Source organism: Podarcis raffonei, chromosome 1 (genome assembly GCF_027172205.1).
Source record: "Podarcis raffonei isolate rPodRaf1 chromosome 1, rPodRaf1.pri, whole genome shotgun sequence".
NCBI classification, from domain to species: Eukaryota; Metazoa; Chordata; class Lepidosauria; order Squamata; family Lacertidae; genus Podarcis; species Podarcis raffonei.
In genome coordinates, this window is record NC_070602.1 from 30,540,554 (window position 1) to 30,552,937 (window position 12,384).

A 12,384-nucleotide genomic window follows, 5' to 3' on the forward strand; every position below is an offset into this window, starting at 1 on the left:
GGCTGTGCAGCTATCCCAGAAGCCAGAGCAGCAAGAGGGATCGCTGCTTTCGCTGCGCAGCAATCCCTCTTGCTGTTCTGGCTTCTGGGATTCAGAATATTTTTTTTCTTGTTTTCCTCCTCCAAAAACTAGGTGCGTCTTATGTGCTGGTGCGTCTTATAGAGCGAAAAATACGGTAATTCTTGATTAGTGTACATGGCAGAAGATAGACCAGGATCTACTATTGGATCTCTAGGTGTTTTGCTGTAGATCTGGAAGGTTCTCTTACTTGGAACTGTTTAAATACAGCAGTGCCTATGGGCTTGTCTACATTTGAACATTATTCAGCTGTTAATCTTCATTTTCCCCATTTGAATTAGACCAGAGGGATCTGCATCTGACTTTATATACGAGGAGCAACTTCATCCCCCTCCCCCCCGACATTCATACCAGTAGGCATTGCTTTTAATTTGTTGATTCTATGGTGCCAATTAATTACTGATAGGGCATGTGCACAGATAGCTGCACATGCACCTTGTTTTTGTTCTGGTTGTGTTTTTTTAAAATTACCATTAAATTGTGCAAAAGTGCACAGTCAGGCAACTGTAAATGTGTTTGTGTGCAGTTTTCTGGTTTTGTGTAGATCTGAGGGACCAAAAGAATTATATATATTTAAAAGGCTATGCTCCTGACTCATCCTTACGATCATGATGGAAAATGAAGAAAACCGATTGAAAATCACACTTTTCAGATTGCTGCCCAACATATCCAGTGTAGAATTATTATTATTTTCTGATTTTGTGTCTGTGCACACACTTCCTGTTGCTTTGTATGGGGCACTTTCTGTGTGAGAGAGAGTGTGAGCAGGGTGCTTTCTGTGTGATGGTATATTCAGTATATGTCTGAGCTGTTTTCTGTGTTTTTGTGTGAGGCGCTAAGTATACTTTTTCTCTCCTTCCCATGCTCCACTTTCCCCTCCTTTATATTCCTACCCCTAGAAATTTTTAATATGGTTTTCTTGTGCAATTTTCTGATTGTGCAAATCTGAGGGGTCAAAAGGAGGGAAATAGTTTGGAAAAGAACTGAAAGCACTGAGGAAGTAGTGGTCGTGGAAAGGGGAGAGGCAGAAATTGACAGCTGATCCATCTACCCCAAAACACCAAAACAAATTTTCTGCGAACCTGAGCAGAGTGATTTGGAGCCTGATTTTCCCAAAGTAGTTGGATTATCACTGTCTTGGGTTGTTGCAGTTTAAGGGATGATGCAGATTACGTTAAATGGAACGCAAACAGCTGCAAACATATACAAGTCCATTGTCTTTTGCAATCTGCCTACTCAATCAAGAAGGATAATTTTTCCTTTTATTATCACTGGTCTTACACAACTATGTTAAATCAAATTGATCTCAAACAATAATTTAAAAAACTTGACAAACTGATGAGAACAATAATAAAAACCAGAAGCACATTGGATGCACACATTGGATGAAAAGTTTACTACTGTGCTTAAATGGGTGATTTCAGTATTGGATGGAAGACAACTAATTCTAGGACCAAACAAGCTCATGAAACAATTAATTAAGTGGGGAGGAGCAGGATGGTTACTGTATTTAAGTGTTATTTCTTATTTTTAGGAAAAGGAATTGAGTTGCAAAATGGCTCTGTGACCAGAAATGCAAATGAATCAGTCAGATGCATTGGAAGTACTGATCAATTGGAAAGGGGCTAGATTCCACCATAGCATTAAAATAATAAAAAAGTAATACCTACAGTTTATCAAAACCCCAAAGCTTTGATCAGCTTAATGCTGCAATCACTATAAACTATTTTCACCCAGAACCATATCATCTGACTGCTTATGGTGGCAGTTTAATAGATTTGAGGTGCATCCATTTCGTGCATTGCCCGTCAACCAAACATAGCTGTGTGTTGCCCTTTAAGAAACCACAATGGCTCTAGTGGAATTGATTGGTATAACAGGAAGCCAATACATCTGAGCCTGAAGTGTCTTTTTCTTTTCTTTTCTTTTGCAGTCCTCATTCAATAAATCAAGCTGTGTGAAGTTCCTTCCTGTCTGGAGATAGGGCAGAGAGACGCTTACAATGAGCTTACAATGCCATTGAAGTCTTGCAATAATAAGACACACTTTTGCAGGCAGTAATTAGCCCTTCTGTCGCACCAGAACGAGCCTCTGAGCATACCCAGAGTGCCCTGCAAGAAGAGATATGCAGTTGTCAGAGAAATTATAAAGTTGCCTACATGTTGCAGGAGAAGAAAGCTTCTGGACGAACACCGAGTGCAATGTACGTAACTAACTGAGACTTCACAGTTCACTTGCAGAGAGGGGGAACGGACTGCAGTGGGTGTTGAAAAGGGAGGGGACAAATAAACTAATGTGCACTAGCCACAGAGAGCCACATATGGACAGATGGAAATGATTTCACAGTTGCTCATGCTGTCGGCATAGCTTTCAGGTATGGAACCTTGAAAAACAATGTCTACAAAAGTGCCATTAAACTCAAACTGTGGTGTTTCAGAGGCTGAAGTGTGCCTACAACCATAGAGATAATGCTACACCAGAGGTAAAGCTAACCAAGGAAGTGAGGGGAAATTGCACAGAAGAAAGGAAGATAGGTAGGAGGAGATCTGGATTGTTCATCAGTGCCATAGATGGCTTACCTTGGCCATCTTTCCCAGGGAAAGTGCTATAAAATTTTACAACACACATAGTTTAACACATTGGGTGGCATCCAATGTAGTCATCCCATGAAAGGAACACAGAAAGAGAGTTGCAACTCTGCTTCCCTTCAAAGAAACTCCTTCCATGAATGAAGTACGGTACTCTCTGTTCAGATTTCCATCTGTAATTATTAAAGGCAGATTATCTGATTTACGCAGAACAAAAAGGTATACCCATTTAATTTCTCTCTGGCTTCAAATTACTAATGGAAAAGGAGATTTCTTAGATGAAGAATTGGCAGTGTTAATATAAGATAAATCCCCAGAAAGAAGAAGAATCACACCTCAATCCAAAACAACATCTGTTTGGAAGGAAATCCCATTGAATTTGATGTTACTATCTTGGAAGCATGTCTCTTTGGCATTCAGCTATGGATTTCCCTTTTCTCAGTTTAATTCTTTCAATTTCACCAAGCAAACTGCAAGTTTTAAAACACCATCTAACAAGAGCTTTGCCATTTCGGAAGCATACAAAGAACACATTGATGAGTGTCTGCGTCGCCACGAGTGCTCCTTTCCCTCCCTTCATCTCCTTTCTGCAGCTTGCAACCCTGGAGTCCCCACCTGTCTGCCCATCTCTCTTGGACATGACATGTTTCATTCTGGGCTCCTCAATCTTCCCTATTAGGAGAGATTGCAGGTTCAGGGGACAGACATAGGCACCTGTCACAGCTGCTGCATATCACCTCTCAACCAAGGAATGGCCTCATCTTCTTCAATCTATCACCCCAGCTTCCTGCCACGCTCACTCTCATCAAAACGCTGTGAGGTTCCCCCGAGAGCCCCCAAAGATCTGCAAACAGCCCAGTCTTCTTTGCTCTTAGATTGATCCTCTCCAGCCTTGTGGCAGGCTGGATAGATTGATGATGATTGCGAGGGATTCAAATGGTGACCAAAGAAATTGCTGACTAGGTGGCACAAAAGATGGCGGTGCCAGGGGTTTTCACGACGATGACAAGATAACAAAGTTATCTACACGGGAAAGAACATCCTAGAAAATCCCTTATAAAACTTGCTTCCTTAGCAAGATCACTTTCTTAAAGCACTTAAATAAGATGCTGACTGCAGGGACTGAAAATGCTATTTTAGCACTTTTGATATCTCTATAGAGCTCTAAGGCCTGCAAACCTATAAGGCCAAACCATCTCAGCCCCCTATGGATCAAAGAGCTGACAGGAACTAGGTCAGACTGGCCATCTCCATGGGTGGTATCCTAACACAAGGATAGCCCAGGAAAAATATTACCTGCATTTATTTATTTTTGGAGAAGGGAATACCCCCTGCATTTCTTTCTGTTTTTTTCATATAATATTTATTGGAATTTTACAAAAACATCAGTTTACAAAATACAAAAAAGAACATATGAAAAGAACAAAATAAAAAAAACCTAAAAAAAATACATAAAAAAGAAAAAATTCAAATAAAAATACAGTATACAAAAAACGAATAGGTAAAAGAGAATTAAAAACAAATCCATTTTTTATAACTTTATGCTCATTAACTTGTTTCCTTCACCTCCTCACACCTCCCCTTTTTGTATTCCCATTTAGATAATCAAATCAGCAAATCCTTACCCTCTTTCATTTATCTTAACTCTATATCTTAACATATTATAACTCTATATTTTCATCCATTATCAATTCATTTTTGCATATTCTTATTAACTTTGTTGCTAACACCCCCTTTTCAATCCAATCATCATTTTAACATTCATTAATTTTACAATATTTCTGTAGATAGTCTTTAAATTTCTTCCAATCTTCTTCCACCAACTCTTCTCCCTGGTCTCGGATTCTGCCAGTCATTTCCGCCAGTTCCATATAGTCCATCACCTTCATCTGCCACTCTTCCAGGGTGGGTAAATATTGTGTCTTCCAATACTTTGCAATCAGTATTCTTGCTGCTGTTGTTGCGTACATAAAGAAAGTTCTGTCCTTCTTTGGCACCAATTGGCCGACTATGCCCAGGAGAAAGGCCTCTGGTTTCTTCAGGAAGGTATATTTAAATACCTTTTTCATTTCATTATAGATCATCTCCCAGAAAGCCTTAATCTTTGGGCATGTCCACCAAAGGTGAAAGAATGTACCTTCATTTTCTTTACATTTCCAACATTTGTTATCAGGCAAATGATATATTTTTGCAAGCTTGACTGGTGTCATGTACCACCTATATATCATTTTCATAATATTCTCTCTTAAGGCATTACATGCCGTAAATTTCATACCGGTGGTCCACAACTGTTCCCAGTCAGCAAACATAATGTTATGACCAATATCTTGTGCCCATTTAATCATTGCAGCCCCCTGCATTTCTTTCTGGTTAAGTGATATAGAATCAATCTAAATCAGTGCCCAGAAATCGGCCATGTGGACTCAAATGTGGCAAATGTAAAGATGGCTTGACTATTCCATATGCATACCACGAATTAGACCATGTTGCATTCTGTAACCCCAAATGATGTTCGTTTCTCAGTGACCTGTAGGTTGACCGTTCATCCTGATTTCTTTGTGGAAAGGTTACACAACTTCAGCTGCTTAACAAAGAATAGTTCTGATTTGTTTCTGGGGCAGTTAGGCAACATTGGCTATTTATTGAGCAATAATACTGATTTGTTTAGCCATCATGACTAGCCCTGTCCTCCATTAATTCGCTTAATCCCCTCTTAAAGCCATTTAAGATAATGACCATTGCTACATCTTGCAACAGCAAAATTATGTGCCGTGCAATGAAGTTCTTTTGTCCATCCTGAATGACACCAAGTGCAGAATTAGGAGAGAGGGATAAAATAAAACTAAACTCTGGACACTTTTCCACAACATGTACCATTTATAAACCTTTATCAGGATCTCCTTGGTTATTTTGTCGTTGCTCCCTAAACTGAAAAGGAAAAAAAAAACATTTCCTGGGGAACTGCCTGATCATTTTGGTGGCTGCTTTTTGCATCTTTCCAGTCCCATAATATCCTTTTTGAGCCTTTTTGAGAGAGGGGGACCTGAGCCAAATATAGGATACCTAATGTGGCATATGGACATTATACTTGCAGTTTTAATTTTAATCCCTTTTTAAATAATCCGTTGCCTGCACAAGGAGTTAATGTCTTAATTGAACTATCCATCATGATCCTGAGCTCATTTGCCTGCTGTTGCTGCCCCATCAATGAGAAGTTAGGAATTTTTGTTTCAACTTTATCTTTATTTGCATTGCCATTTTTGCTGCCCAGTTACAGATTTGGAGAAATCTTTTTGAAGCTCTTAACAGTTTTCACCATCCTGAATAAATGGGTGTTTCCTGTAAGCTTGGCTGTCCCTCTGCTGACCCCTAAGTCTTGGGCAAGCCCCTGGCTTCCTCCCTGTATGTCTCCATTTCATATAATGCAGTATATTTCTGGAAACCTTTTTTTTTACAGTGACAGTAACAAAGTCACCTGTCTCCAGGTAATGGGGGCGGGAGAGATAACAATTAGCGTTGCTGCAGGAGTCTATTGGCCTCCCTTTAAAAAAAAAAAAAGCTGATTACACATATTTTTCAGAAAACTCAACAAATGTTCTGAACTCTCCCTCCCACTAGGTAAGTGCTTTTTTATTGTAGCGGTAAAACAGGGGAGTGCACAGCCCCAAAATTGTGCAGGCATGCAGGTGGGTGAGTTGCATTTTTCATCATTAATCATGTCACAGAAAATAATAACAATGAATGAGCAATTGCACATCCCCAAATACAAAACATTGTGCTTTGAGAGGTGGGAAAATGCTGTGTCCCTCCACAACCTTGGAGGAAACATGCAACAAATGAGAAACAAAAGATGCATTTATCGTACATGAAACTGTGCAAGAAGGCCCTCGTTCACTTCAGGTGCTGCGGAAGTTATGGAGCAATTGCAAGCCATGATGCAGGGCATTCCCTGTCAGTTTGCATCTAGGGGAGCACTGAACCACAGAAATACAGACCTCTATAGGTGAGTTGGGTTTGTGCTCTCCAGAAAGCTGTGAGATGTCAAGTGCCCAATGAAGAAATTATTGAGAGCAAGTGTGTTTTTCTCCTCTTGCCCTCCAGACAAGAACTCATTGGTAGAGAGAGACCTCTAGTGATGGCTGGAGGGAGCCTGCTTCTCTCGTCCTGAGTTCCTCTACAAAGCTGTACGGTTCAGAAAGCAGCTTTAGCACTGTGGATCCGTTCTGAAGTATTTCAAAATTTCTTTGACATACCATGCCAGATTCCAAGGAAGGAGCTCTCTCACACACGCTATCTACTATGAATTTGTTAGTCCATGTATCATAAAACAAATGTGCCTACTTTATTCTCCCACGTGTTAGATGGTCATGAAGTGAGAGCTCTTTCAGACAACCTGTTTATTGATCATTCATCCTGATTTGCTTGCACAAAGCTTATGTGGCGGTTAGACTATGTTCCGTCTTTACTGAGCATTCATCCTTCTTTGTTTGACGGGGTGGTTATTTGGCAATGAGCATTCATCATGATTTGCTGGTGCTGTGTTTATAAGTCTTCCCATTAATCATTCATTCATTCCACACTTTTGAATACAACTCCCCATCACTTTCCTAACTGCAAAAAGTGAGGGGTTTTTTGGAGGGGGGTGGATTTGTTTCTCAAGGGAGACAGATTGCTTTATTCCACTTCAATTGTGCAAACCTAAATTTCTGGTATGTGCTTGATTCCGTCCCGGAGGCATCTTGCTGTTCTCCTCTTCAGGTTGCAGTCTTATGCAAACTGCATTAGTATTTCCATGTAAACATGTGCATTGGATTGGGCCTTTGTGTGTGAAATGTATGAAGATTGTCGTGTTTAATAAGCATTTGAAATGTGAGTTTTTTGTTCATTGCATATGCAGTGTAATGACTAACCGAGTGAAAATGTGATGTAATAGATTATGACCAAGGAGACCCAGATTCAAATCCCAACTCAGCCATAAAGCTCACTGAGTTGGTCACCCTGTCCCGACTTCACAGGATTGTTACGAGAATAAAATGGGAGGGAGAGTGCATATGAGGCCGTGAGCTTCTTGTGTTGGCTAGTAGCAACACCTAATCTAGTTTTCTAGCACATATTCACAGTGTGAAATAGGGGTGGGAGTACCTGCCAATTGATTCTCTCTGTTTCTCATTTTTCCAGTGGTAAATTCACTTCCTCACATTTTGCAGCATTTTGCTTTTTTCTTTATATGTTTTTAAAAAATCTTTGTGAAAATTCACCTGCATTTTAGTGGCAATTTCTCCAAATAAACACATATTTAAATGTAGTTTTGACTAATGTACACATTCTCTGCAAGCAATTTCCATCCATATAATGCATTTTTGTATGTTATTCTTACTAGTATCTTCACATTTGTGCACACTTCCCCCTAATATTTGCATTTGCGTGAAAAAGTTTGGTTTGGAGAACTGTATTGCAAAATTTGAACAAACGCAAATTTTGAAGGATGGTTTTGTTTCACTTCTTACACTGTTTTGGAAAGTGTGTGTTTGACAGAGCCAGCTTTTTATGCATACTGAATTGACTATCTCCCCCAATCCTAGTGTGAAATAAGCATGTTGACCAGAATCTACAGGTGAGGTTCACAAAGTCTCCTACATGCAGCTGACCTGCGTGTAGGAAATCTGCAGCATGCAGCGTGGTCCTTAGTCACCTGATCTCTCAGCAGCTCCCTAAGCACCTTCTGTCTTTCCACCCTGCTTTCCTGCATCCCAGCCTGCAAATGAATCAGACGGAAAGAGCTGATCTACCTCCTCCCTACTGTCTCTTATTCCTAAATTAGCCCAAACCCCACCAAACCCAAGATGGGGACGAGGCAAAGGATTTCTGCCTGGGCTCCCATTATTGTGGGAGAATGTTTTATTTTCTTAAGGGGAATGAAGAGTAATTGGGGGGGGGAGCGGTAGAAATGCAACGCAGCGTGTGTACCAGCAGCCAGGCAGATGTCCTTGTCCTGCAAGGTTATGGATCTATTCTAGCTCGATTAAAAAAAAAATCCCTTATGGAAGCTGGGGATTCATAAAACAAATAAGAGCCAGGCATCTTGCAGCAACTGCCCATAGTGTGGGAAGGAAATGGGTCATAGTGGAAGAAGTGTTTGCAAGCGACAGAGGTTATCAAAAAGGTGCATCTTGGGAAAAGAGAACACTGTGAGCGAAAGAAGGAGATGGCCCTCAAAATCTAAACAGCTACTTTCTGCTTTGCTGTTTATGAGGGCCAAACTGCATGGGTCGCAGGTGATGGGACCACCTGATGTCTTACTTTCCGCTGTGGGAGGGGACCCTTTTCGTGCCTCCTCTGCTTCTGGGAGACAAGTGGAGAAAAGAGTGTGTAGTAGCAGGAGGGGGAAACACCCGTCACTCTTCACCAGCCAGACTCACCTCTGCCTCTTGGCCTCCCTCCTCCCCTGCTTCAGCTTCTGCCTCTGATACTGGACTTCTCTCTTCCACAGACTCTCCCAGCTCACTAAGCCCAGTTACCCCTTCAGCTGCTGACACTTCCTCTTCCTAGTCTTTTCCCTCTTCTCGCTTTGACCACTCATGGTTGCCCCACCACCACTCCCTGGGCTCTGAACTTCCTGACATATAAATATTTACCTCACTTGAAGCCAGTTGTGATAGGTACAAAATCATCTTCCTAGCCCTGGCCCCATGGGTGGTCCAACTTTCATTTCCAGGGATGCTATGGGATGTAAAGACTGCAAAGCAACATAATGACCCCCCACCCATTCCCAATTCTATGCCTTCCCCCCAAAAAAAAATTTCCCCCCCCAAAAAAAATCCTCTCCCCTGCAGACTGGCAGGCATTTTGCCTGTAAACAAACAGAAACAAATAAACCCAAAACCCGCCCTGAAAGCTCCGTACTACTGTATTTGCTTTGCTCTCAAAGTACATTTGCTCACTCCTTGGCTGCAGCCCATTGGTCAGCTGTTCACTTAACAGTTTATTTATCTGGTGCAAAAGTTTGAGCCCTTCCCTTCCCCCATCTCCACCCACCATCTGGCCATTGGTTTGGAAATCTGTTCCACTTGACCTCTAGCTGACCAAAGCTTCTCTGTTTCGACTGTCCTGCCATGGGCTCCTCTAGGCGTTCCCAGCTCAGCTCTGGCAGTTTTAGCTGAATATGCAAATATTCCCCCAGCCAGCTGGTTTCTGCCTCCCAGAAACACATGTTCACAAGCCCAGTGGACTGTTGAGGAAAGGAGGGAGCAAATCTCTGCACCCAGGCCTGCGGGCTGCGGAGAGAAAGTGACTTTAGCAAGGAATTATACAGCAAACAGATGGGAGGAAGAGAGCTACGGGATCGGGAGGAACAGGCCAGATTGTCTGTGTATATGTACGTACGCGCTGTATACATAAATTTGCCTGTGTGTGCTTGTTAATACATTTATTATAGTTTTGCTAGGCCTTCTCCCACCTGTGTTCCAACTGGGAAGTGTGCACCTCTATGAGGATACTTACAATGAGGCTGTTTAATGACGCAAGAGTCTAGAAAGCTGTAAATCTATCTGACAATAAGGATAGACCACTATCACAGCGTACACAGGTCACGTATTTCCAAAAACGGTAAGAAAGCCGTTTGACATATGTTGTTCTTTCAGAACTTACTAGGTTTAGCACTGCTTCTTCTCTGAGATTCTTGGGAGGTTTGGAGGTGTTGTGTTTTAAAATGCAAGGCTTTCCCTTAAAGTAAGAACTATTTGATAGCCATAGCACGTGATTCTCTTGATATTAAAGTATGACCACCAGCTACATATAACTAATACAAACATATCAGTGTGGGTTGTGTTTTTTTAACCTGTTAAACGTCATGGCTCCCCCCCCCCCCAATGCTGGGACTTGCAATAAAATGATCCCTAGGCCAAAGTGCTTTAATGTATGTTGAGGATGTGACCATGAGGGTCATGGTGTTATTCATGTCATTTAGCCTTGCATAAGTTTTGTTTTTTTTAAGACCTAGAAGGCATGGAAGAATGAGCTGGTTTAGAGCCATAACGCAGGATGACACGGCTTTAATTCTTTGCCATCACCACTATGTTCATGATCAGAATCAGATACCCTCACAACTGCAATTTGCAACAGGATGAAAGCATTCATTGGCACCAACCACACAAGGCCAAACACCACAAATAATATGACAGCTAATGTTGCCCTTGCCCTCACACACACCAGGTTGCCCTTCCCCTTTCAAAAATTTACGTAATTTGAAAATCTAACTACAATAATAATTTTAAGAACCTAAATATTACCTACATCTTTGTTAGAAAGTGAAGGAAAGTCTAATAGGACCACATGTCCATAGAAAGGTCACATCCACGCCATACATTTAAAGCAAATGACTTCCCCCAAAGAATCCTGGGAATTGTCGTTTGCTAAGGATGCTGGGAGTTGTGGTTCTGCGAGGGACAAACTACAGTTCCTAGGATTCTTTGGGGGAAGCGACGTGCTTTAAATATATGGTGTGGATTTGACCAAAGTCAAGGCAAGGACAAAGATCTGACAGCCCTGAACTTTTTATAAAAGTCATCCCAAGGGAAAAACTTCATTTTGAAATAGTTTGACATCACATATTTATAAAATCCTTTAGGCACTCCAGTCTAAACATTGCCTTATTAATATGCAGCCTTAATACTGAGAGGGCCAGGAATGGGAAGGGAAAGCTGGGGATCTTATTAACATTAGTCAGCTGTCAGTCCTGGCTCATGCTATGGAGAGCCAGTAGCCTACATTGTGATGCATAAGATTGCTGAGGTTGGAGTGATCAGAGTTAAAATCCTATTCAACCATGGCTATGATGCTCACTGAGTGATATTAGACAAGTCCCTTACGTTTCAGCCTAACCTGCCCCAGAAGATACCGTATTTTTCATCCCATAGGACGTTCCGTCCCATAGGACGCACCTAGTTTTTTTGGGGGGAAATAAAGGGGAAAAAAATTTCCTTCATTTCCCCCCCCCAAAAAAAAACCAGGTTGGGGAACAGCGGGATGGCGGCGCTGCGCCTCCCCGCTGTCCCCCGAGCTTGTGGGGCTGGCCGATGTCTGCCCGAAGCATGGGGCGCTCTGCTTCAGCGCGCCCCGCGCTCCGTGCAGCAGGCTGCCATCCGCAGCCTAGAGAGCCCTGTGGGAACTCCCGCGGGCTCCCCAGGCTTGCTGATAGCTTCCTGAAGCCTGGAGAGCGAGAGGGGTCGGTGCGCACTGACCCCTCTCGCTCTCCAAGCTTCAGCGAAAGCCTGTATTCGGCCCATAGGACGCACACAGATTTCCCCTTCATTTTTGGAGGGGAAAAAGTGCGTCCTATAGGGCGAAAAATACGGTAGTTTTGAAAATTGGGAGGGTAAGGAGCTAATACCTTGTCCTAAGCTGTTCGGAAGAAGAGTGGGTCTGCTTTTTATCATTTTCAGGTGTCTCTGGCCAAGACAACTAAGATTTAGTTCAAAGGGAAGTTAGAGAACAGGTGGTCATAATTTCAATATACTGAGAGGACAAAGTTGAGATGCTATGGCTAGAACATGTGGCTAGAACAAGTTTAAAAACCAAAACAGATACATAATTAATTAATCCACTGAATATCCCATACAAGAATAGTTTCTTCAGGTTTTTATAGGGGAAGAAAGCCTGAGCTTCCCTATATAGCCATCACTGAAAAACTGAAGATAATTCCACCTTCCCTTCCCAGCCC

The 12,384-nt window shown here is 42.0% G+C and overlaps 1 long non-coding RNA gene across 1 annotated transcript; it reads right to left on the bottom strand.

Annotated features, from left to right (window-relative positions):
• Positions 1 to 1,461: 1,461 nt before the first annotated feature.
• LOC128402436 (uncharacterized) lies at positions 1,462 to 11,031 on the bottom strand. The gene is made up of 3 exons (XR_008327693.1): positions 10,959 to 11,031; positions 8,359 to 8,421; positions 1,462 to 2,189 (listed from the first exon to the last, which is right to left on the bottom strand). It is a non-coding gene; the product is annotated as an uncharacterized LOC128402436 (long non-coding RNA).
• Between the last annotated feature and the right edge of the window lie 1,353 nt (positions 11,032 to 12,384).